Raw genomic sequence first — 26,380 nt, 5'->3', positions numbered from 1 at the left:
GACCACTATATAACGCAGAGAGCGTTGCTGTGACCACTATATAACGCAGAGAGCGTCGCTGTGACCACTATATAATACAGAGAGCGTCGCTGTGACCGCTATATAATAAAGAGCGCGTCGCTGTGACCACTATATAATGCAGAGAGCGTCGCTGTGACCACTATATAATACAGAGAGCGTCGCTGTGACCACTATATAATGCAGAGAGCATCACTGTGACCACTATATAATACAGAGAGCGTCGTTGTGACCACTATATAATGCAGAGAGCATTGCTGTGACCACTATATAACGTAGAGAGCGTCACTGTGACCACTATATAATGCAGAGAGCGTCGCTGTGACCACTATATAATGCAGGGAGCGTCGCTGTGACCACTATATAATGCAGGGAGCGTCGCTGTGACCACTATATAATACAGAGAGCGTCGTTGTGACCACTATATAACGCAGAGAGCGTTGCTGTGACCACTATATAACGCAGAGAGTATCGCTGTGACCACTATATAACGCAGAGAGCGTCGCTGTGACCACTATATAACGCAGAGAGCGTCGCTGTGACCACTATATAATACAGAGAGCGTAGCTGTGACCACTATATAACACAGAGAGCGTCGCTGTGACCACTATATAATGCAGAGAGCATCACTGTGACCACTATATAATACAGAGAGCGTCGCTGTGACCACTATATAATGCAGAGAGCGTCACTGTGACCACTATATAATGCAGAGAGTATCGCTGTGACCACTATATAATGCAGAGAGCGTCGCTGTGACCACTATATAATGCAGGGAGCGTCGCTGTGACCACTATATAATACAGAGAGCGTTGCTGTGACCACGATATAACACAGAGAGCGTCGTTGTGACCACTATATAATGCAGAGAGCATCACTGTGACCACTATATAATACAGAGAGCGTCGTTGTGACCACTATATAATGCAGAGAGCGTTGCTGTGACCACTATATAACGCAGAGAGCGTTGCTGTGACCACTATATAACGCAGAGAGCGTCGCTGTGACCACTATATAATGCAGGGAGCGTCGCTGTGACCACTATATAATGCAGATAGCGTTGCTGTTACCACTATATAACACAGAGAGCGTCGCTGTGACCACTATATAATAGAGCGTCGCTGTGACCACTATATAATGCAGGGAGCGTCACTGTGACCACTATATAATGCAGAGAGTATCGCTGTGACCACTATATAATGCAGAGAGCGTCGCTGTGACCACTATATAATGCAGAGAGCGTAGCTGTGACCACTATATAATGCAGAGAGCGTAGCTGTGACCACTATATAATGCAGAGAGCGTCGATGTGACCACTATATAACGCAGAGAGCGTCACTGTGACCACTATATAATGCAGAGAGCGTCGCTGTGACCACTATATAATGCAGGGAGCGTCGCTGTGACCACTATATAACACAGAGAGCGTCGCTGTGACCACTATATAATGCAGAGAGCATCACTGTGACCACTATATAATACAGAGAGCGTCGTTGTGACCACTATATAATGCAGAGAGCTTTGCTGTGACCACTATATAACGCAGAGAGCGTTGCTGTGACCACTATATAACGCAGAGAGCGTCGCTGTGACCACTATATAATACAGAGAGCGTCGCTGTGACCGCTATATAATAAAGAGCGCGTCGCTGTGACCACTATATAATGCAGAGAGCGTCGCTGTGACCACTATATAATACAGAGAGCGTCGCTGTGACCACTATATAATGCAGAGAGCATCACTGTGACCACTATATAATACAGAGAGCGTCGTTGTGACCACTATATAATGCAGAGAGCGTTGCTGTGACCACTATATAACGTAGAGAGCGTCACTGTGACCACTATATAATGCAGAGAGCGTCGCTGTGACCACTATATAATGCAGGGAGCGTCGCTGTGACCACTATATAATGCAGGGAGCGTCGCTGTGACCACTATATAACGCAGAGAGCGTCGCTGTTACCACTATATAACACAGAGAGCGTCGCTGTGACCACTATATAATGCAGAGAGCATCACTGTGACCACTATATAATACAGAGAGTATCGCTGTGACCACTATATAATGCAGAGAGCGTCGCTGTGACCACTATATAATGCAGGGAGCGTTGCTGTGACCACTATATAATACAGAGAGCGTTGCTGTGACCACGATATAACACAGAGAGCGTCGCTGTGACCACTATATAATGCAGAGAGCATCACTGTGACCACTATATAATACAGAGAGCGTCGTTGTGACCACTATATAATGCAGAGAGCGTTGCTGTGACCACTATATAACGCAGAGAGCGTTGCTGTGACCACTATATAATGCAGAGAGCGTCGCTGTGACCACTATATAATGCAGGGAGTGTCGCTGTGACCACTATATAATGCAGATAGCGTTGCTGTGACCACTAAATAATACATAGAGCGTCGCTGTGACCACTATATAATACATAGAGTGTCGCTGTGACCACTATATAATGCAGGGAGCGTCACTGTGACCACTATATAATGCAGAGAGTATCGCTGTGACCACTATATAATGCAGAGAGCGTCGCTGTGACCACTATATAATGCAGGGAGCGTTGCTGTGACCACTATATAACACAGAGAGCGTCGCTGTGACCACTATATAATGCAGAGAGCATCACTGTGACCACTATATAATACAGAGAGCGCCGTTGTGACCACTATATAACGCAGAGAGCGTCGCTGTGACCACTATATAATGCAGAGAGCGTCGCTGTGACCACTATATAATGCAGAGAGCGTCGCTGTGACCACTATATAATGCAGAGAGCGTCGCTGTGACCACTATATAATGCAGAGAGCGTCGCTGTGACCACTATATAATGCAGAGAGCGTCGCTGTGACCACTATATAATACATAGAGCGTCGCTGTGACCACTATATAATGCAGGGAGCGTCACTGTGACCACTATATAATGCAGAGAGTATCGCTGTGACCACTATATAATGCAGAGAACGTCGCTGTGACCACTATATAATGCAGAGAGCATCACTGTGACCACTATATAATACAGAGAGCGTCGTTGTGACCACTATATAACGCAGAGAGCGTTGCTGTGACCACTATATAACGCAGAGAGTATCGCTGTGACCACTATATAATGCAGAGAGCGTCGCTGTGACCACTATATAACGCAGAGAGCGTCGCTGTGACCACTATATAATACAGAGAGCGTCGCTGTGACCACTATATAATACAGAGAGCGTAGCTGTGACCACTATATAACACAGAGAGCGTCGCTGTGACCACTATATAATGCAGAGAGCATCACTGTGACCACTATATAATACAGAGAGCGTCGCTGTGACCACTATATAATGCAGAGAGCGTCACTGTGACCACTATATAATGCAGAGAGTATCGCTGTGACCACTATATAATGCAGAGAGCGTCGCTGTGACCACTATATAATGCAGGGAGCGTCGCTGTGACCACTATATAATACAGAGAGCATTGCTGTGACCACTATATAATGCAGAGAGCGTTGCTGTGACCACTATATAACGCAGAGAGCGTCGCTGTGACCACTATATAATACATAGAGCGTCGCTGTGACCACTATATAACACAGAGAGCGTCGCTGTGACCACTATATAATGCACAGAGCATCACTGTGACCACTATATAACGCAGAGAGCGTCACTGTGACCACTATATAATGCAGAGAGCGTCGTTGTGACCACTATATAACGCAGAGAGCGTCACTGTGACCACTATATAATGCAGAGAGCGTCGCTGTGACCACTATATAATGCAGGGAGCGTCGCTGTGACCACTATATAACACAGAGAGCGTCGCTGTGACCACTATATAATGCAGAGAGCATCACTGTGACCACTATATAATACAGAGAGCGTCGTTGTGACCACTATATAAGGCAGAGAGCGTTGCTGTGACCACTATATAACGCAGAGAGCGTTGCTGTGACCACTATATAACGCAGAGAGCGTCGCTGTGACCACTATATAATACAGAGAGCGTCGCTGTGACCGCTATATAATAAAGAGCGCGTCGCTGTGACCACTATATAATGCAGAGAGCGTCGCTGTGACCACTATATAATACAGAGAGCGTCGCTGTGACCACTATATAATGCAGAGAGCATCACTGTGACCACTATATAATACAGAGAGCGTCGTTGTGACCACTATATAATGCAGAGAGCATTGCTGTGACCACTATATAACGTAGAGAGCGTCACTGTGACCACTATATAATGCAGAGAGCGTCGCTGTGACCACTATATAATGCAGGGAGCGTCGCTGTGACCACTATATAATGCAGGGAGCGTCGCTGTGACCACTATATAATACAGAGAGCGTCGTTGTGACCACTATATAACGCAGAGAGCGTTGCTGTGACCACTATATAACGCAGAGAGTATCGCTGTGACCACTATATAACGCAGAGAGCGTCGCTGTGACCACTATATAACGCAGAGAGCGTCGCTGTGACCACTATATAATACAGAGAGCGTAGCTGTGACCACTATATAACACAGAGAGCGTCGCTGTGACCACTATATAATGCAGAGAGCATCACTGTGACCACTATATAATACAGAGAGCGTCGCTGTGACCACTATATAATGCAGAGAGCGTCACTGTGACCACTATATAATGCAGAGAGTATCGCTGTGACCACTATATAATGCAGAGAGCGTCGCTGTGACCACTATATAATGCAGGGAGCGTCGCTGTGACCACTATATAATACAGAGAGCGTTGCTGTGACCACGATATAACACAGAGAGCGTCGTTGTGACCACTATATAATGCAGAGAGCATCACTGTGACCACTATATAATACAGAGAGCGTCGTTGTGACCACTATATAATGCAGAGAGCATTGCTGTGACCACTATATAACGCAGAGAGCGTTGCTGTGACCACTATATAACGCAGAGAGCGTCGCTGTGACCACTATATAATGCAGGGAGCGTCGCTGTGACCACTATATAATGCAGATAGCGTTGCTGTTACCACTATATAACACAGAGAGCGTCGCTGTGACCACTATATAATGCAGAGAGCGTCGCTGTGACCACTATATAATGCAGGGAGCGTTGCTGTGACCACTATATAATACAGAGAGCGTTGCTGTGACCACGATATAACACAGAGAGCGTCGCTGTGACCACTATATAATGCAGAGAGCATCACTGTGACCACTATATAATACAGAGAGCGTCGTTGTGACCACTATATAATGCAGAGAGCGTTGCTGTGACCACTATATAACGCAGAGAGCGTTGCTGTGACCACTATATAACGCAGAGAGCGTCGCTGTGACCACTATATAATGCAGGGAGTGTCGCTGTGACCACTATATAATGCAGATAGCGTTGCTGTGACCACTAAATAATACATAGAGCGTCGCTGTGACCACTATATAATACATAGAGTGTCGCTGTGACCACTATATAATGCAGGGAGCGTCACTGTGACCACTATATAATGCAGAGAGTATCGCTGTGACCACTATATAATGCAGAGAGCGTCGCTGTGACCACTATATAATGCAGGGAGCGTTGCTGTGACCACTATATAACACAGAGAGCGTCGCTGTGACCACTATATAATGCAGAGAGCATCACTGTGACCACTATATAATACAGAGAGCGTCGTTGTGACCACTATATAACGCAGAGAGCGTCGCTGTGACCACTATATAATGCAGAGAGCGTCGCTGTGACCACTATATAATGCAGAGAGCGTCGCTGTGACCACTATATAATGCAGAGAGCGTCGCTGTGACCACTATATAATGCAGAGAGCGTCGCTGTGACCACTATATAATGCAGAGAGCGTCGCTGTGACCACTATATAATACATAGAGCGTCGCTGTGACCACTATATAATGCAGGGAGCGTCACTGTGACCACTATATAATGCAGAGAGTATCGCTGTGACCACTATATAATGCAGAGAACGTCGCTGTGACCACTATATAATGCAGAGAGCATCACTGTGACCACTATATAATACAGAGAGCGTCGTTGTGACCACTATATAACGCAGAGAGCGTTGCTGTGACCACTATATAACGCAGAGAGTATCGCTGTGACCACTATATAATGCAGAGAGCGTCGCTGTGACCACTATATAACGCAGAGAGCGTCGCTGTGACCACTATATAATACAGAGAGCGTCGCTGTGACCACTATATAATACAGAGAGCGTAGCTGTGACCACTATATAACACAGAGAGCGTCGCTGTGACCACTATATAATGCAGAGAGCATCACTGTGACCACTATATAATACAGAGAGCGTCGCTGTGACCACTATATAATGCAGAGAGCGTCACTGTGACCACTATATAATGCAGAGAGTATCGCTGTGACCACTATATAATGCAGAGAGCGTCGCTGTGACCACTATATAATGCAGGGAGCGTCGCTGTGACCACTATATAATACAGAGAGCATTGCTGTGACCACTATATAATGCAGAGAGCGTTGCTGTGACCACTATATAACGCAGAGAGCGTCGCTGTGACCACTATATAATACATAGAGCGTCGCTGTGACCACTATATAACACAGAGAGCGTCGCTGTGACCACTATATAATGCACAGAGCATCACTGTGACCACTATATAACGCAGAGAGCGTCACTGTGACCACTATATAATGCAGAGAGCGTCGTTGTGACCACTATATAACGCAGAGAGCGTCACTGTGACCACTATATAATGCAGAGAGCGTCGCTGTGACCACTATATAATGCAGGGAGCGTCGCTGTGACCACTATATAACACAGAGAGCGTCGCTGTGACCACTATATAATGCAGAGAGCATCACTGTGACCACTATATAATACAGAGAGCGTCGTTGTGACCACTATATAAGGCAGAGAGCGTTGCTGTGACCACTATATAACGCAGAGAGCGTTGCTGTGACCACTATATAACGCAGAGAGCGTCGCTGTGACCACTATATAATACAGAGAGCGTCGCTGTGACCGCTATATAATAAAGAGCGCGTCGCTGTGACCACTATATAATGCAGAGAGCGTCGCTGTGACCACTATATAATACAGAGAGCGTCGCTGTGACCACTATATAATGCAGAGAGCATCACTGTGACCACTATATAATACAGAGAGCGTCGTTGTGACCACTATATAATGCAGAGAGCATTGCTGTGACCACTATATAACGTAGAGAGCGTCACTGTGACCACTATATAATGCAGAGAGCGTCGCTGTGACCACTATATAATGCAGGGAGCGTCGCTGTGACCACTATATAATGCAGGGAGCGTCGCTGTGACCACTATATAATACAGAGAGCGTCGTTGTGACCACTATATAACGCAGAGAGCATTGCTGTGACCACTATATAACGCAGAGAGTATCGCTGTGACCACTATATAACGCAGAGAGCGTCGCTGTGACCACTATATAACGCAGAGAGCGTCGCTGTGACCACTATATAATACAGAGAGCGTAGCTGTGACCACTATATAACACAGAGAGCGTCGCTGTGACCACTATATAATGCAGAGAGCATCACTGTGACCACTATATAATACAGAGAGCGTCGCTGTGACCACTATATAATGCAGAGAGCGTCACTGTGACCACTATATAATGCAGAGAGTATCGCTGTGACCACTATATAATGCAGAGAGCGTCGCTGTGACCACTATATAATGCAGGGAGCGTCGCTGTGACCACTATATAATACAGAGAGCGTTGCTGTGACCACGATATAACACAGAGAGCGTCGTTGTGACCACTATATAATGCAGAGAGCATCACTGTGACCACTATATAATACAGAGAGCGTCGTTGTGACCACTATATAATGCAGAGAGCGTTGCTGTGACCACTATATAACGCAGAGAGCGTTGCTGTGACCACTATATAACGCAGAGAGCGTCGCTGTGACCACTATATAATGCAGGGAGCGTCGCTGTGACCACTATATAATGCAGATAGCGTTGCTGTTACCACTATATAACACAGAGAGCGTCGCTGTGAAAACTATATAATAGAGCGTCGCTGTGACCACTATATAATGCAGGGAGCGTCACTGTGACCACTATATAATGCAGAGAGTATCGCTGTGACCACTATATAATGCAGAGAGCGTCGCTGTGACCACTATATAATGCAGAGAGCGTAGCTGTGACCACTATATAATGCAGAGAGCGTAGCTGTGACCACTATATAATGCAGAGAGCGTCGCTGTGACCACTATATAACGCAGAGAGCGTCACTGTGACCACTATATAATGCAGGGAGCGTCGCTGTGACCACTATATAATGCAGAGAGCATCACTGTGACCACTATATAATACAGAGAGCGTCGTTTTGACCACTATATAATGCAGAGAGCGTTGCTGTGACCACTATATAACGCAGAGAGCGTCACTGTGACCACTATATAATGCAGGGAGCATCGCTGTGACCACTATTTAATGCAGAGAGCATCACTGTGACCACTATATAATACAGAGAGCGTCGTTGTGACCACTATATAACGCAGAGAGCGTCGCTGTGACCACTATATAATGCAGAGAGCGTTGCTGTGACCACTATATAACGCAGAGAGCGTCGCTGTGACCACTATATAATGCAGAGAGCGTCGCTGTGACCACTATATAATGCAGAGAGCGTTGCTGTGACCACTATATAACGCAGAGAGTGTCGCTGTGACCACTATATAATGCAGAGAGCGTCGCTGTGACCACTATATAATGCAGGGAGCATCGCTGTGACCACTATATAATGCAGAGAGTGTCACTGTGACCACTATATAATACAGAGAGCGTCGCTGTGACCACTATATAATACAGAGAGCGTCGCTGTGACCACTATATAATGCAGAGAGCATCGCTGTGACCACTATATAATGCAGAGAGCGTCGCTGTGACCACTATATAATACAGAGAGCGTCGCTGTGACCACTATATAATGCAGAGAGCGTCGCTGTGACCACTATATAATGCAGGGAGCGTTGCTGTGACCACTATATAATGCAGAGAGTGTCGCTGTGACCGCTATATAATGCAGAGAGCGTCGCTGTCACCGCTATATAATGCAGAGAGCGTCGCTGTGACCACTATATAATGCAGAGAGCGTCGCTGTGACCACTATATAATGCAGAGAGCATCACTGTGACCACTATATAACACATAGAGCGTCGCTGTTACCACTATATAACACAGAGAGCGTCGCTGTGACCACTATATAATGCAGAGAGCATCACTGTGACCACTATATAATACAGAGAGCGTCGCTGTGACCACTATATAATGCAGAGAGCGTCGCTGTGACCACTATATAATGCAGAGAGCGTCGCTGTGACCACTATATAATGCAGAGAGCGTCGCTGTGACCACTATATAATACAGAGAGCGTCGCTGTGACCACTATATAATGCAGAGAGCGTCGCTGTGACCACTATATAATGCAGAGAGCGTCGCTGTGACCACTATATAATGCAGAGAGCGTCGCTGTGACCACTATATAATGCAGAGAGCGTCGCTGTGACCACTATATAATACAGAGAGCGTCGCTGTGACCACTATATAATACAGAGAGCGTCGCTGTGATCACTATATAATACATAGAGCGTCGCTGTGACCACTATATAATGCAGAGAGCGTCGCTGTGACCACTATATAATGCAGAGAGCGTCGCTGTGACCACTATATAATGCATAGAGCGTAGCTGTGACCACTATATAATGTAGAGAGCGTCGCTGTGACCGCTATATAATGTAGAGAGCGTCGCTGTGACCGCTATATAATGCAGAGAGCGTCGCTGTGACCACTATATAATACATAGAGCGTCGCTGTGACCGCTATATGATGCAGGGAGCGTCGCTGTGACCACTATATAATGCAGGGAGCATCGCTGTGACCACTATATAATGCAGAGAGTGTTGCTGTGACCACTATATAATGCAGAGAGTGTTGCTGTGACCGCTATATAATGCAGAGAGAGTCGCTGTGACCGCTATATGATGCAGGGAGCGTCGCTGTGACCACTATATAATGCAGAGAGCATCGCTGTGACCACTATATAATACAGAGCGCGTTGTGTGACGACTATAATACATAGAGCGTTGCTGTGACCACTATATAATGCAGAGAGTGTCGCTGTGACCGCTATATAATGCAGAGAGCGTCGCTGTCACCGCTATATAATGCAGAGAGCGTCGCTGTGACCACTATATAATGCAGAGAGCGTCGCTGTGACCACTATATAATGCAGAGAGCATCACTGTGACCACTATATAACACATAGAGCGTCGCTGTTACCACTATATAACACAGAGAGCGTCGCTGTGACCACTATATAATGCAGAGAGCATCACTGTGACCACTATATAATACAGAGAGCGTCGCTGTGACCACTATATAATGCAGAGAGCGTCGCTGTGACCACTATATAATGCAGAGAGCGTCGCTGTGACCACTATATAATGCAGAGAGCGTCGCTGTGACCACTATATAATACAGAGAGCGTCGCTGTGACCACTATATAATGCAGAGAGCGTCGCTGTGACCACTATATAATGCAGAGAGCGTCGCTGTGACCACTATATAATGCAGAGAGCGTCGCTGTGACCACTATATAATGCAGAGAGCGTCGCTGTGACCACTATATAATACAGAGAGCGTCGCTGTGACCACTATATAATACAGAGAGCATCGCTGTGATCACTATATAATACATAGAGCGTCGCTGTGACCACTATATAATGCAGAGAGCGTCGCTGTGACCACTATATAATGCAGAGAGCGTCGCTGTGACCACTATATAATGCATAGAGCGTAGCTGTGACCACTATATAATGTAGAGAGCGTCGCTGTGACCGCTATATAATGTAGAGAGCGTCGCTGTGACCGCTATATAATGCAGAGAGCGTCGCTGTCACCGCTATATAATGCAGAGAGCGTCGCTGTGACCACTATATAATGCAGAGAGCGTCGCTGTGACCACTATATAATGCAGAGAGCATCACTGTGACCACTATATAACACATAGAGCGTCGCTGTTACCACTATATAACACAGAGAGCGTCGCTGTGACCACTATATAATGCAGAGAGCATCACTGTGACCACTATATAATACAGAGAGCGTCGCTGTGACCACTATATAATGCAGAGAGCGTCGCTGTGACCACTATATAATGCAGAGAGCGTCGCTGTGACCACTATATAATGCAGAGAGCGTCGCTGTGACCACTATATAATACAGAGAGCGTCGCTGTGACCACTATATAATGCAGAGAGCGTCGCTGTGACCACTATATAATGCAGAGAGCGTCGCTGTGACCACTATATAATGCAGAGAGCGTCGCTGTGACCACTATATAATGCAGAGAGCGTCGCTGTGACCACTATATAATACAGAGAGCGTCGCTGTGACCACTATATAATACAGAGAGCGTCGCTGTGATCACTATATAATACATAGAGCGTCGCTGTGACCACTATATAATGCAGAGAGCGTCGCTGTGACCACTATATAATGCAGAGAGCGTCGCTGTGACCACTATATAATGCATAGAGCGTAGCTGTGACCACTATATAATGTAGAGAGCGTCGCTGTGACCGCTATATAATGTAGAGAGCGTCGCTGTGACCGCTATATAATGCAGAGAGCGTCGCTGTGACCACTATATAATACATAGAGCGTCGCTGTGACCGCTATATGATGCAGGGAGCGTCGCTGTGACCACTATATAATGCAGGGAGCATCGCTGTGACCACTATATAATGCAGAGAGTGTTGCTGTGACCACTATATAATGCAGAGAGTGTTGCTGTGACCGCTATATAATGCAGAGAGAGTCGCTGTGACCGCTATATGATGCAGGGAGCGTCGCTGTGACCACTATATAATGCAGAGAGCATCGCTGTGACCACTATATAATACAGAGCGCGTTGTGTGACGACTATAATACATAGAGCGTTGCTGTGACCACTATATAATGCAGAGAGTGTCGCTGTGACCGCTATATAATGCAGAGAGCGTCGCTGTCACCGCTATATAATGCAGAGAGCGTCGCTGTGACCACTATATAATGCAGAGAGCGTCGCTGTGACCACTATATAATGCAGAGAGCATCACTGTGACCACTATATAACACATAGAGCGTCGCTGTTACCACTATATAACACAGAGAGCGTCGCTGTGACCACTATATAATGCAGAGAGCATCACTGTGACCACTATATAATACAGAGAGCGTCGCTGTGACCACTATATAATGCAGAGAGCGTCGCTGTGACCACTATATAATGCAGAGAGCGTCGCTGTGACCACTATATAATGCAGAGAGCGTCGCTGTGACCACTATATAATACAGAGAGCGTCGCTGTGACCACTATATAATGCAGAGAGCGTCGCTGTGACCACTATATAATGCAGAGAGCGTCGCTGTGACCACTATATAATGCAGAGAGCGTCGCTGTGACCACTATATAATGCAGAGAGCGTTGCTGTGACCACTATATAATACAGAGAGCGTCGCTGTGACCACTATATAATACAGAGAGCATCGCTGTGATCACTATATAATACATAGAGCGTCGCTGTGACCACTATATAATGCAGAGAGCGTCGCTGTGACCACTATATAATGCAGAGAGCGTCGCTGTGACCACTATATAATGCATAGAGCGTAGCTGTGACCACTATATAATGTAGAGAGCGTCGCTGTGACCGCTATATAATGTAGAGAGCGTCGCTGTGACCGCTATATAATGCAGAGAGCGTCGCTGTGACCACTATATAATACATAGAGCGTCGCTGTGACCGCTATATGATGCAGGGAGCGTCGCTGTGACCACTATATAATGCAGGGAGCATCGCTGTGACCACTATATAATGCAGAGAGTGTTGCTGTGACCACTATATAATGCAGAGAGTGTTGCTGTGACCGCTATATAATGCAGAGAGAGTCGCTGTGACCGCTATATGATGCAGGGAGCGTCGCTGTGACCACTATATAATGCAGAGAGCATCGCTGTGACCACTATATAATACAGAGCGCGTTGTGTGACGACTATAATACATAGAGCGTTGCTGTGAGCGCCAGATAATGCAGAGACCATCTGTGACCCACCAATAAGAAAGCATATGAATACTCCGCCCCCCCACACATTAATAAACCACCCCCAGCACAGACAGTAATAAGACAACCCCCCTATTGCATAGGTATACCTTATCCCTCACTGCACCCCCACACTGGGTCCTGTCTTGTCCCTGTCCTGATACAGAATACACACGTTTCAGGAATCAAGATAGGGGACTCAGGGTGAGGGGGCGGAGACTAAGGGTGAGGGGGTGGAGTAAAGGCAAGGGACATTATAATAGTCAGATAGGGCAGAGGAGTGGGTGGGGACTCAGGGTGAGGGGTTGGAGTCATGATAAGGGACATTATAATAGTCAGGGCAGAGGAGTAGGCGGGGACTCAGGGAGAGGGGCGTGTGTCTTGGAGGGTGATAGGAAGGAGAACATTCAGTAGTAGAAGAGAGTGACAGACAGGAAAGAGCAGGTTGGGGAGGACACACGGGGATCTCAGGCAGATTGGGGAGGGATTACATGTTGTGCATTCCACACCTGCAGATCAGGCATCCACTTCAGAGTCAGAAAGGATCTGCCGCTGCAGAGTGAACACGGAAGCAGTGCACAGTGCAGCCATAAACAGCTTGTATGTGACTGACAGCGGGACACAGGCAGAGAATGCCGCCCTGTGCCCAGCCACGCTGATGGTGTTATATAAGCGCACGGGCAGAACATGCTGGGCAGTGCAATAAATACACCCCCATTCCTGCGCGATTTCGGCTCGCTAATCCCCGCCCCGTTCAGAAAGGGGTATGGCCTGTAAGCAGTGGGGACGATGGGTGAATTACCTGAGTCCCTGGCCCCAAAGTGACAGTCCTAGCCTCCCGGACCAATAGAGCAGATGTCCCCTTCAAGCCTGGAGGCCGACGGCAGCTGAGTCCATTGTCCAGGAGTTCTTCCCCTGCACTTATTATTTCTTATTATGTATACATGGCTCTACTGGAGGCATTATGTGTACCTGGCACTACTAGGGGCATTATGTGTACATGGCACTACTGGAGGCATTATGTGTACATGGCACTACTGGGGGCATTATGTGTACCTGGCACTACTAGGGGCATTATGTGTACCTGGCACTACTGGGGGCATTATGTGAACATGGCACTACTGGGGGCATTATGTGTACATGGCACTATTGGGGGCATTATGTGAACATGGCACTACTGGGGGCATTATGTGTACATGGCACTACTGGGGGCATTATGTGAACATGACACTACTGGGGGCATTATGTGTCCCTGGCACTACTGTGGGCATTATGTGTCCCTGGCACTACTGGGGGCATTATGTGTCCCTGGCACTACTGGGGGCATTATCTGTACCTGACACTACTAGGGGCATTATGTGTACCTGGCACTATACTGGGGACATTATGTGTTACTGCCACTGCTGGGTGTTAGGAATCGGCGTTCAGCACGCTGGTAAGTGACATACCGCTGAATACTAATTCCTGCCTCCCAGTAGTGGTAGTAACACAAAATGTACCAGTATAGTGCGCGGGCCTCCGGAGGTAACAGTTCCAGCCTTGTGCTGCGTCTTGTCTGGGGTGCACAGAGCCTTCTACCATTTCGCACCACTGAATTCCATCTGGCATGTACCTTACTCTGATCACACCATCTGCACTGCATTGGCACCGCCATGACACTGACGGTCAGCTGATTTGGTGCTACCCAATCCTGTGCTGGGTAGTGCACACATGATTCGCTCATCCAATGGCTGCTGACCAGGAGCAATATAGGAAGAGTATCCTTGAAATGAACAATGCGTCGCATCCTATGCACAGCGTCTCCTGGCTCCAGTCTTCAGTCTCCTGAGAATCTCCTGTGTCAGAGCTCCATGGAACTACGGCATACCTCCCAATATGACCCTCTCCAGGAAGGACACAATGCTCTGCTCCTGGACTTCCCTCTTGATTTATAATTGCCATCACCTGTGCAAAAAAAGCCTTTCTTATCCAATTACTGGGGATGGCCATCGGTGGGTTATACATGGATGGTACCATTGATGGATAACCTCAATGGTGTGAAACCATCTGGTATTGAACCATTGATGGTTCCCCTACTGATCGTTCAACCTGCTTTAGTGTCCACAATCTACAGGCCAATCAGAGCTCGGGGGCGTGGCTTTGCGGGTGTCAGGAGGTGGAGCTAGGCTCAGTGTTTTGAGAGCTTGGAAAAAAAAAATATTTGGTTGCTCTGTAACAAAGATGGTTCTCCCCCATTGATGCTAAAAGTAGTTGTCATTGGTCCTAAACCATCGATTATTTAAAATCATCGATGGTCGATGGTCATGTTGGGAGGTATGCTCCTGGAGAGGGTCATGTTGGGAGGTATGCTCCTGGAGAGGGTCATGTTGGGAGGTATGCTCCTGGAGAGGGTCATGTTGGGAGGTATGCTCCTGGAGAGGGTCATGTTGGGAGGTATGCTCCTGGAGAGGGTCATGTTGGGAGGTATGCTCCTGGAGAGGGTCATGTTGGGAGGTATGCTCCTGGAGAGGGTCATGTTGGGAGGTATGCTCCTGGAGAGGGTCATGTTGGGAGGTATGCTCCTGGAGAGGGTCATGTTGGGAGGTATGCTCCTGGAGAAGGTCATGTTGGGAGGTATGCTCCTGGAGAGGGTCATGTTGGGAGGTATGCTCCTGGAGAGGGTCATGTTGGGAGGTATGCTCCTGGAGAAGGTCATGTTGGGAGGTATGCTCCTGGAGAGGGTCATGTTGGGAGGTATGCTCCTGGAGAGGGTCATGTTGGGAGGTATGCTCCTGGAGAGGGTCATGTTGTTATGATTCCTGTACTCCAGACCAGAGGAGATCTTATGGCAGAGGTCTGAGTACAGGGAAAATATGCTGGTTGTGGGAGCAGGAGAGCCTAGTAACCCCTGGCGCCCTAACTCCGTTGTCTCGCCCGTGTTATCAGAAATCCCCTGCGAGACTATGGTTGCTTGAGCCCATGGCAGCAGCGTTCGAAGGGCGGATTATGTCTGCCCAACCCCGATGCCCCCGCAGGTCTTAATGGGAGACAAGGGGAAATCCGAGACAGGGTGATAACAAGGGGCCATCTGACTAAGCAACCAGGCCAGGGGTTACAAGCTAACTAACTTAAACCAAAGGTATGTGCGGACTAGCCGCCAGGGAAAAGGACAACCAAAGATCCACTGATCCGTTACTCCTATCCAGCACCGCTGGATACCAGAGTGGATCTGTGGGAGCGGAATCCTCCGCAAAAGCTCCAGAACACAAGTAAACTAAATAATAAATAGTAAGCGGACAAGCCGCAACACACGGCTGCGCCGCGACTCACGAACACCACAAGATGTTAAAGGTGCTCGGTCAGACTCCAGGAACAGATGACAAACTTCCGAGTACAGGATCTCTGAGGACAGGAACAACCGGATTGAGCAGGACTGGAAACTCTCTGTAGCAGACACAGGCAAACAGGAAGCTATCACCGGCGTCTGTGAGAAGTCCAAAGGGTGCTTATAAGTGTGAGCTCCCCAATCAGGAGCCAGACTGGTTCATCAATATAAATGCCGTGCAGCTTGCATGCTGCACGGCCAGCACACCATGATACAATCAGCACACCATGATCAGATTAGGGCAGACCCAGCAACGGGGAACGCGGCTGAACGTGGCGTCCCCGTTGCTAAGGTCAGAGCGGCTCCGTGCGCCCGGCGTCTAGCGTTGCCAGGGAGCCGGCGGCTGCACGCGCCCGGCGTCCCTGGTTGCTAGGCGCCGGGCCGCACCGACGAGCGGACCCCGGCGCCTAACAGTACCCCCCCCTTGAGGAGGGGTCAAGGAACCCCTAAAGCCAGGTTTCTGAGGGAATTCTTGAAAAAATGCCCTTTTGAGCCTCGGGGCATGAAGATCCTAATCCAGGACCCAAGACCTTTCCTCTGGCCCATAACCTCTCCAATGTACCAAAAAATAAAGCCGACCCCGGGACAACTTGGAATCGAGAACCTTCTCCACCAGGAACTCCTGCTGACCCTGTACATTTATTGGTGATCTCCCCTGAGATATTTTACGAGGAAATCTACTGGACGAAACATATGGTTTCAGCAATGAGCAATGGAAGGTATTTCCGATCCGTAAAGTTTTTGGTAAACGTAACCGGAAAGCAACTGGATTGACTTTTTTGATAATGTGAAATGGTCCAATAAATCTAGGACCCAATCTGGCTGAGGTTTGTCGAAGTTTAATGTTGCGAGTCGACAACCACACCCTGTCTCCTACTTTAAAAGTGCACGGCCGCCGGAGCCTGTCAGAAAATCTTTTTTCCCGGAATGCTGCTTTTCTGAGAGCCAAGTGCACTTTTTTCCAAATAAGTTTAAGATGAGAGGTCAAGGCCTGAGAGGAGACAGAGGAATGTTGAAAAAATGAATTAGCCCTGGGGTGAAAACCAAAAACTGCAAAAAATGGAGACACATTGGTGGAGGAATGACAGGCATTATTATAAGCAAACTCTGCCAATGGAAGAAACTCAGACCAGTCATTTTGGAGTTTGGCCGAGTACAAACGCAAATATTGTTTTAGAGATTGGTTAACTCGCTCAGTCTGCCCATTGGATTGGGGATGATAGCCGGACGTTAAAGATAATTTCATCTTTAACGAAGCACAAAAAGACTTCCAAAATTGAGCAATGAATTGTGGACCCCTATCAGAAACAATATCAGTGGATAAGCCATGGAGTCTGAAAACATGGCGGAGGAACAAGACTGCCAATCCCTGGGCAGATGGCAATCGGGGAAGAGCAATGAAATGGGCCATTTTGCTAAAACGGTCCACTACCACCCAAATGACTCGGCATCCGGCTGACAGAGGGAGGTCCACTACAAAATCCATGGAGATATGTGACCAAGGCCTAAGAGGAACATTCAAGGGCATAAGTTGACCTATAGGCAAAGAACGGGGAACTTTATGCTGTGCACAGACCTGACACGAAAAAACAAACTCTTTAATGTCTTTGGAAAGACCAGGCCACCATACTGAGCGGGAGACTAATTCCAAAGTCTTAGCGATTCCCGGATGCCCGGCAACTTTGCTATCATGAAACTCTGTCAAAACAGTTGCTCTCAAAAACTCAGGGACAAAAAGACGACCAGCAGGAGTATTTCCAGGAGCTTGATGTTGAAGCAGCTTTAACTGGGTAAATACATCCTGTGTGAGGCCTGCCCGAATGACTGAAGACGGAAGGATGGAAGTAACAGGACTGTTGTCTTGAACTGGAAGAAAACTGCGTGACAGGGCATCTGCCTTAGTATTCTTGGAACCTGGCCTGAAGGTGATAATGAATTTGAAGCGAGTAAAAAATAAAGCCCAACGAGCCTGCCGGGCATTCAGTCGTTTAGCTGATTCAATGTATTGAAGATTTTTGTGATCAGTCAAAACTGAAATGGTATGGATCGCTCCTTCAAGCCAATGCCTCCACTCCTCGAAAGCCCATTTAATAGCCAGCAATTCCTGGTTACCAACATCGTAGTTGGATTCTGCAGATGAGAATTTCCTGGACATAAAGGCACAAGGATGTAATTCAAGGGAATCCGGATCCTTCTGAGAAAGGATTGCCCCTACTCCAACCTCCGAGGCATCAACCTCGACAATGAAAGGCAATTCTGGGTTGGGATGTCTAAGGACAGGGGCTGAGACAAAGGCTTGTTTCAAGGCCTGAAAAGATAACTCAGCTTCGCGTGACCAATTGGTAGGATCTGCTCCCTTCTTAGTCAGTGCCACAATGGGAGCAACTAGGTCAGAGAAAGAGTGAATAAATCTTCTATAGTAGTTCGAAAACCCTAAAAAGCGCTGAATTGCTTTTAAGTTGGTGGGTTGCGCCCAACTAAGGATGGCTTGGAGCTTCTTTGGTTCCATACGGAATCCCCGAGGGGAAATAATGTACCCTAAAAAGGATACCTCCGTGACATGAAATTCACACTTCTCCAGCTTGGCATATAGGTGATTTTCACGTAATTTCTTTAGCACCTGACGCACCTGGGTAACATGTTGTTCTACAGAATCAGAATATATCAAAATATCGTCTAAGTAGACTACAACGAATCTTCCAAGAAATTCACGGAGCACATCGTTAATGAGATCCTGGAAAACTGCCGGAGCGTTAGACAGGCCGAATGGCATAACCAGATACTCATAGTGGCCTGACTGAGTACTGAATGCCGTTTTCCACTCACCCCCAGATTTGATTCTGATGAGGTTATATGCTCCTCTCAGGTCAATCTTAGAAAAAATCACAGCCGAACGTAGCTGATCAAAGAGGACAGAGATCAGCGGCAGAGGATAAGTATTCTTTACTGAGATTTTATTCAAAGCTCTAAAGTCAATGCAGGGTCTGAGTGAACCATCCTTCTTCTCTACGAAGAAGAAACCTGCACTTAAAGAGGATTTAGATGGCCTGATAAATCCTTTCTCAAGGCTTTCTTTCACATACTCATTCATGGCCACAGTTTCAGGACCAGACAATGCATATAACCTTCCTTTAGGCAACGTGGCACCAGGAATTAGCTCAATGGCACAATCATAAGGCCTATGGGGAGGCAGAATATCCGCATTGCCCTTGGAAAATACATCAACAAAATCCTGGTATTCCCCAGGAATGGGTGCGGGAATGGCGGCAGCTACTCGGATAGGAAGCGTAATACATTCTTTACTACAGATGGTACCCCATTGTAAGATCTCCCCCGACTGCCAATCAATGATGGGATTATGAAAGGCCAGCCAAGGGTGACCCAGAACCACAGGAACTGCTGGACAATGGGTAAGGAAAAACTCAATCTTTTCAGAATGCAGAGCTCCCACCGAGAGTAAAACAGGAGGTGTACATAGAGAAATAACCCCATTGGACAAGGGACTCCCATCTAAACCATGCATGGTGACACACCTACCCAAGGTTAACTGAGGAATACCTAAGGCCTTAGCCCATGTTAAATCCATAAAGTTCCCTGCAGCTCCACTGTCCACAAAAACAGAGACAGAGGAACAGAGGCTGCCAAAGGAAACTTTAGCAGGAACTAACAGTGAATTATTTGAGGAGATGAGCTGCAGACCAAAGTGAACCCCCTCACAACTCACTTGGTCAGGAAGTTTCCCGACTTGTTCGGACAACTACGGGCAAAATGTCCCTTACCGCCACAGTATAAACAAAGACCAGAATTTAGCCTCCTGGTTCTTTCTTCAGGAGACAATTTGGAGAGACCTATCTGCATAGGCTCCTCCATGTCAACAGGAATGGAAAGAACACAAGGAGCAGACCCGACCGATGCCCCTTTTTCAGCCCTCCGCTCTCTGAGCCGACGATCTATCTTAATAGAGAGCTCCATGAGTTTATCGAGAGTCTCAGGAGCGGGATACTGAAGGAGACTGTCTTTTATAGATTCAGATAAGCCGAGGCGAAACTGACTGCGCAGTGCTGGGTCATTCCATCCACAGTCGTTCGACCAACGGCGAAACTCCGTACAATAATTCTCTACGGGATTCCTACCCTGTCTAAGAGCACGCAACTGACTCAGCGGACGCCTCTCTATCAGGGTCGTCATACAATAGCCCCAAAGATTTTAAAAAGGCGTCTACAGACGACAAGGCCGGGTCGTCTGTTTTTAAACCAAAAGCCCAGGTCTGAGGATCCCCCTGAAGCAGAGAAATAATAATTCCAACCCGCTGAGCCTCTGTACCTGAGGAGACTGGTCTTAAACGAAAATAAAGTTTACAAGACTCTTTAAAATTAAAAAACTGTTTTCTATCCCCAGAAAAACGGTCAGGCAGATGCATTTTTGGTTCAGGGATGACCCTCGGGGAAGTCCGTAACAGATCTTCCTGTGACCTCATCCGGAGGGACAGATCCTGAACCATCTGAGTAAGTTCTTGAATCTGACTAACTAGAAGCTGGCCAGGATTTGGCCCAACACCGGCGGGATTCATAAGGCCGACAAATTCTCCCAACTGAATAAGTGAAAAAATTAACTCCTGTTAAGTTAAATCTTTTCTTTTGTCGGGCCGGTGATAATGTTATGATTCCTGTACTCCAGACCAGAGGAGATCTTATTGCAGAGGTCTGAGTACAGGGAAAATATGCTGGTTGTGGGAGCAGGAGAGCCTAGTAACCCCTGGCGCCCTAACTCCGTTGTCTCGCCCGTGTTATCAGAAATCTCCTGCGAGACTATGGTTGCTTGAGCCCATGGCAGCCGCGTTCGAAGGGCGGATTATGTATGCCCAACCCCGATGCCCCCGCAGGTCTTAATGGGAGACAAGGGGAAATCCGAGACAGGGTGATAACAAGGGGCCATCTGACTAAGCAACCAGGCCAGGGGTTACAAGCTAACTAACTTAAACCAAAGGTATGTGCGGACTAGCCGCCAGGGAAAAGGACAACCAAAGATCCACTGATCCGTTACTCCTATCCAGCACCGCTGGATACCAGAGTGGATCTGTGGGAGCGGAATCCTCCGCAAAAGCTCCAGAACACAAGTAAACTAAATAATAAATAGTAAGCGGACAAGCCGCAACACACGGCTGCGCCGCGACTCACGAACACCACAAGATGTTAAAGGTGCTCGGTCAGACTCCAGGAACAGATGACAAACTTCCGAGTACAGGATCTCTGAGGACAGGAACAACCGGATTGAGCAGGACTGGAAACTCTCTGTAGCAGACACAGGCAAACAGGAAGCTATCACCGGCGTCTGTGAGAAGTCCAAAGGGTGCTTATAAGTGTGAGCTCCCCAATCAGGAGCCAGACTGGTTCATCAATATAAATGCCGTGCAGCTTGCATGCTGCACGGCCAGCACACCATGATACAATCAGCACACCATGATCAGATTAGGGCAGACCCAGCAACGGGGAACGCGGCTGAACGTGGCGTCCCCGTTGCTAAGGTCAGAGCGGCTCCATGCGCCCGGCGTCTAGCGTTGCCAGGGAGCCGGCGGCTGCACGCGCCCGGCGTCCCTGGTTGCTAGGCGCCGGGCCACACCGACGAGCGGACCCCGGCGCCTAACACATGTTGGGAGGTATGCTCCTGGAGAGGGTCATGTTGGGAGGTATGCTCCTGGAGAGGGTCATGTTGGGAGGTATGCTCCTGGAGAAGGTCATGTTGGGAGGTATGCTCCTGGAGAGGGTCATGTTGGGAGGTATGCTCCTGGAGAGGGTCATGTTGGGAGGTATGCTACAGGCACCAGCTATCCAGTTTGGTTGCAGCTCCATCTGCATTCTGCTCCAGCATTCATTAGCAGTCAGAGACTCTCCAGGTGCTGCATTGCCACTCTTACCTGCTCTTACCTGTCTGCAGAAGCGTTGTGCTATTCCACCTACACTAGGAATCCTGCTCTTTTCTTCAGCTGTCTCCTGCTAAGCCAAGCCAGATTCCATTGCTCCATTGCTCTTAAGTATACCAATTGCCTGAGTTTCCTCCATCGCACCACCACCACTAGTGCCCGCTTCGGGAACAGACACAAACACAGACATGACACTGGGGGCATTATGTGTAACTGGCATTATACTGGGGGCATTATGTCTAATTGACACTACTGGGGACAGTATGTGTATCTGACACTTATGTGAACAATATGTGTAAAGGTCATTACAATGTGTGGCATTATGTGTAATGGGCATTACGGTGTGTGGCATAATGTACAAGGGGCATTACAGAGTGTGGCATAATGTGTAATGGGCATTACGGTGTGTGGCATAATTTATAAGGGTATTACGGTATGTAGCATTATGTGTAATGGGTATTATGGTGTGTGGCATCATTTATAAGGGTATTACGGTATGTAGCATTATGTGTAATGGGCATTATGGTGTGTGGCTTAATGGGCATTACTATAAGGATCAAAAATGACAAATAATGTAAGGAGCAGGAATCAAGATTTTTTTTCTGGGCGTGCAGGTTGTAAAACTGGGGTCATCCAGACCACGCCCCCTGTTTGGGTAGGCGGATGCAAATTCTTTATTCTTACAAAAGAAAATGATTTATTCTTACCAAGTTCCTCCGCCCACTGTCGCTCCTCCCACAGTACCCTACAGCTCCGCCCACCCCGTGGGTTCCTGAACCTATGTTTTAGGAAACAGCACTGCTTATATGATTTGGTGGGGAGATTTGACTTTAAAAATAATTGGAATTATATATGATTTCTCTAACGTCCTAGAGGATGCTGGGGACTCCGTAAGGACCATGGGGAATAGACGGGCTCCGCAGGAGACCTGGGCACTTTAAGAAAGAATTTAGTTCCTCCCTCTATGCCCCTCCTCCAGACCTCAGTTTGATACGGTGTCCAGAGGAGCTGGGTGCTTTTCAGTGAGCTCTCCTGAGTTTACTGATAGAAAGTATTTTGTTAGGTTTTTTATTTTCAAGGAACTCTGCTGGCAACAGACTCCCTGCATCGTGGGACTGAGGGGAGAGAAGCAGCCCTACTCTCTAAAGCTAGGTCCTGCTTCTTAGGCTACTGGACACCATTAGCTCCAGAGGGATTGGTAGGATCTCACCCTTGCCGTCCGTCCCAGAGCCGCGGCGCCGTCCCCCTCGCAGAGCCGGAAGATAGAAGCCGGGTGAGTATGAGAAGAAAAGAAGACTTCACAGGCGGCAGAAGACTTCATGATCTTCACTAGAGGTAACGCACAGCACTGCAGCTGTGCGCCATTGCTCCACACACCTCACATACTCCGGTCACTGTAAGGGGGCAGGGGGGGACGCCCTGGGCAGCATTTGGGACCTCATATTGGCAAAAAGAACACACATATACAGCTGGGCACTGTATATATGTATGAGCCCCCGCCAAAATTACAGTTTAAGCGGGACAGAAGCCCGCCGCCGAGGGGGCGGGGCTTCTCACTCAGCACTCACCAGCGCCATTTTTTCTCCACAGCACCGCTGAGAGGAAGCTCCCCGGGCTCTACCCTGCTGATACACGGTAGAAGAGGGTTGAAAAGAGAGGGGGGGGGGGGGGGGACATAATTAGGCGCAAAAACTATACCATACAGCAGCTACCTGGTTAACATTAAGTTACTGTGTTATTTCTGTGATTTTATAGCGCTGGGGTGTGTGCTGGCATACTGTCTCTCTCTGTCTCTCCAAAGGGCCTGGTGGGGGAACTGTCTTCAGAAAGGACATTCCCTGTGTGTGTGTTGTGTCGGTACGATTGTGTCGACATGTCTGATGAGGAAGGCTATGTGGGAGAGGAGCGGGAGCAAATGAATGTGGTGTCTCCGCCGACTGCGCCGACACCTGATTGGATGGATATGTGGAAGGTTTTAAATGATAATGTTAATTCCTTGCATAAAATATTGGACAAGGCTGATGCATTGGGGCAGTCAGGGTCTCAGCCCATGCCTCACCCTATGTCGCAGGGACCGCCAGGGTCTCATAAGCGCCCACTATCCTAAATTGTTGACACAGATACCGACATGGATTCTGACTCCAGTGTCGATTACGATGATGCAAAGTTACAGCCAAAATTGGCTAAATCCCTTCGATCTATGGCCCTCATTCCGAGTTGTTCGCTCGCAAGGCGATTATAGCAGAGTTACACACGCTAAGCCGCCGCCTACTGGGAGTGAATCTAAACTTCTTAAATGTGCGACCGATGTATTCGCAATATTGCGATCAAAACCGAGTTAGCAGTTTCTGAGTAACTCCAGACTTACTCTGCCTGTGCGATCAATTCAGTGCTTTTCGGTCCCGGCTGACGTCATAAACACACCCAGCGTTCGCCCAAGCACTCCCACCGTTTCTCCAGACACGCCTGCGTTTTTTCCGGAAACGGTAGCGTTTTCAGCCACACGCCCCTAAAACGCCGTACATCCGCCCAGTAACACCCATTTCCTGTCAATCACAATGCGTTCTCCGGTGCGACGAAAAAGCCGTGAGTAAAATTACTTTCTTCTTAGTAAAGTTACTTGACGCATGCGCAGTGCGAACATTACGCATGCGCACTAAGAGAATTCTCACTGCGATGCGATGAAAAATACCGAGCGAACAACTCGGAATGAGGGCCAATGATTATAGCAATAAAGAATGTTTTGCACATCAGAGGAAACCCCTGTCCCTGACACGAGGGTGTATATGTATAAGGAAAAGAAGCCTGAGGTAACTTTTCCCCCCTCACACGAACTGAATGAGTTATGTGAAAAGGCTTGGGAATCTCCAGATAAAAAACTGCAGATTTCCAAACGGATTCTTATGGCGTATCCTTTCCCGCCAACGGATAGGTTACGCTGGGAATCCCCTAGGGTTGACAAAGCTTTAACACGCTTATCCAAAAAGGTAGCCATGCCGTCCCAGGATACGGCTACCCTCAAAGATGCTGCTGATCGCAAACAGGAGGTTACCCTGAAGTCCATTTATACACATTCGGGTACCTTACTAAGACCGGCAATTGCGACGGCTTGGGTGTGTAGTGCTGTAGCGGCATGGACGGATACCTTATCTGAGGAATTGGATACCCTAGATAAGGACACTGTATTATTGACCCTGGGGCATATAAAAGACGCTGTCCTATATATGAGAGATGCTCTAGAGGTTCTAGAATAAACGCTATGTCGATTTCTGCCAGAAGGGTGCTGTGGACTCGGCAGTGGACAGGTGATGCCGACTCAAAAAGGCATATGGAGGTTTTGCCTTATAAGGGTGAGGAATTGTTCAGGGAAGGTCTCTCGGACCTGGTCTCCACAGCTACAGCTGGAAAGTCAAATTTTTTGCCTTATGTTTCCTCACAGCCTAAGAGAGCACCGCATTATCAAATGCAGTCCTTTCGTTCACAAAGAAACAAGAAAGTCCGAGGTGCGTTCTTTCTTGGCAGAGGAAAGAGGCTGCACAACACAGCTAGTTCCCAGGAACAGAAGTCCTCACCTGCCTCTAAAAAATCCACCGCATGACGCTGGGGCTCCACTGGCGGAGCCAGGCCCTGTGGGGGCACGTCTTTGGAAATTCTGCCACATGTGGGTTCACTCCCAGGTGGATCCTTGGGCAATAGAAATTGTGTCTCAGGGTTACAAGCTGGAATTCGGAGAGGTGCCTCCTCGCCGGTATTTCAAATCGGCCCTACCATCTTCCCCCCAAGAGAGGGAAATAGTGTTAAACGCAATACAAAAATTGTATCTTCAGCAGGTGGTGGTCAAGGTTCCCCTCCTTCAACAGGGAAGGGGTTATTATTCGACCATGTTTGTAGTCCCAAAACCGCACGGTTCGGTCAGACCCATATTGAATTTAAAATATCTGAACCTATACTTGAAAAGGTTTCAAGTTCAAGATGG

Source organism: Pseudophryne corroboree, unplaced genomic scaffold (assembly GCF_028390025.1).
Source record: "Pseudophryne corroboree isolate aPseCor3 unplaced genomic scaffold, aPseCor3.hap2 scaffold_1240, whole genome shotgun sequence".
In the NCBI taxonomy this organism is placed as follows: Eukaryota; Metazoa; Chordata; class Amphibia; order Anura; family Myobatrachidae; genus Pseudophryne; species Pseudophryne corroboree.
This window is presented reverse-complemented; position numbering follows the sequence as displayed.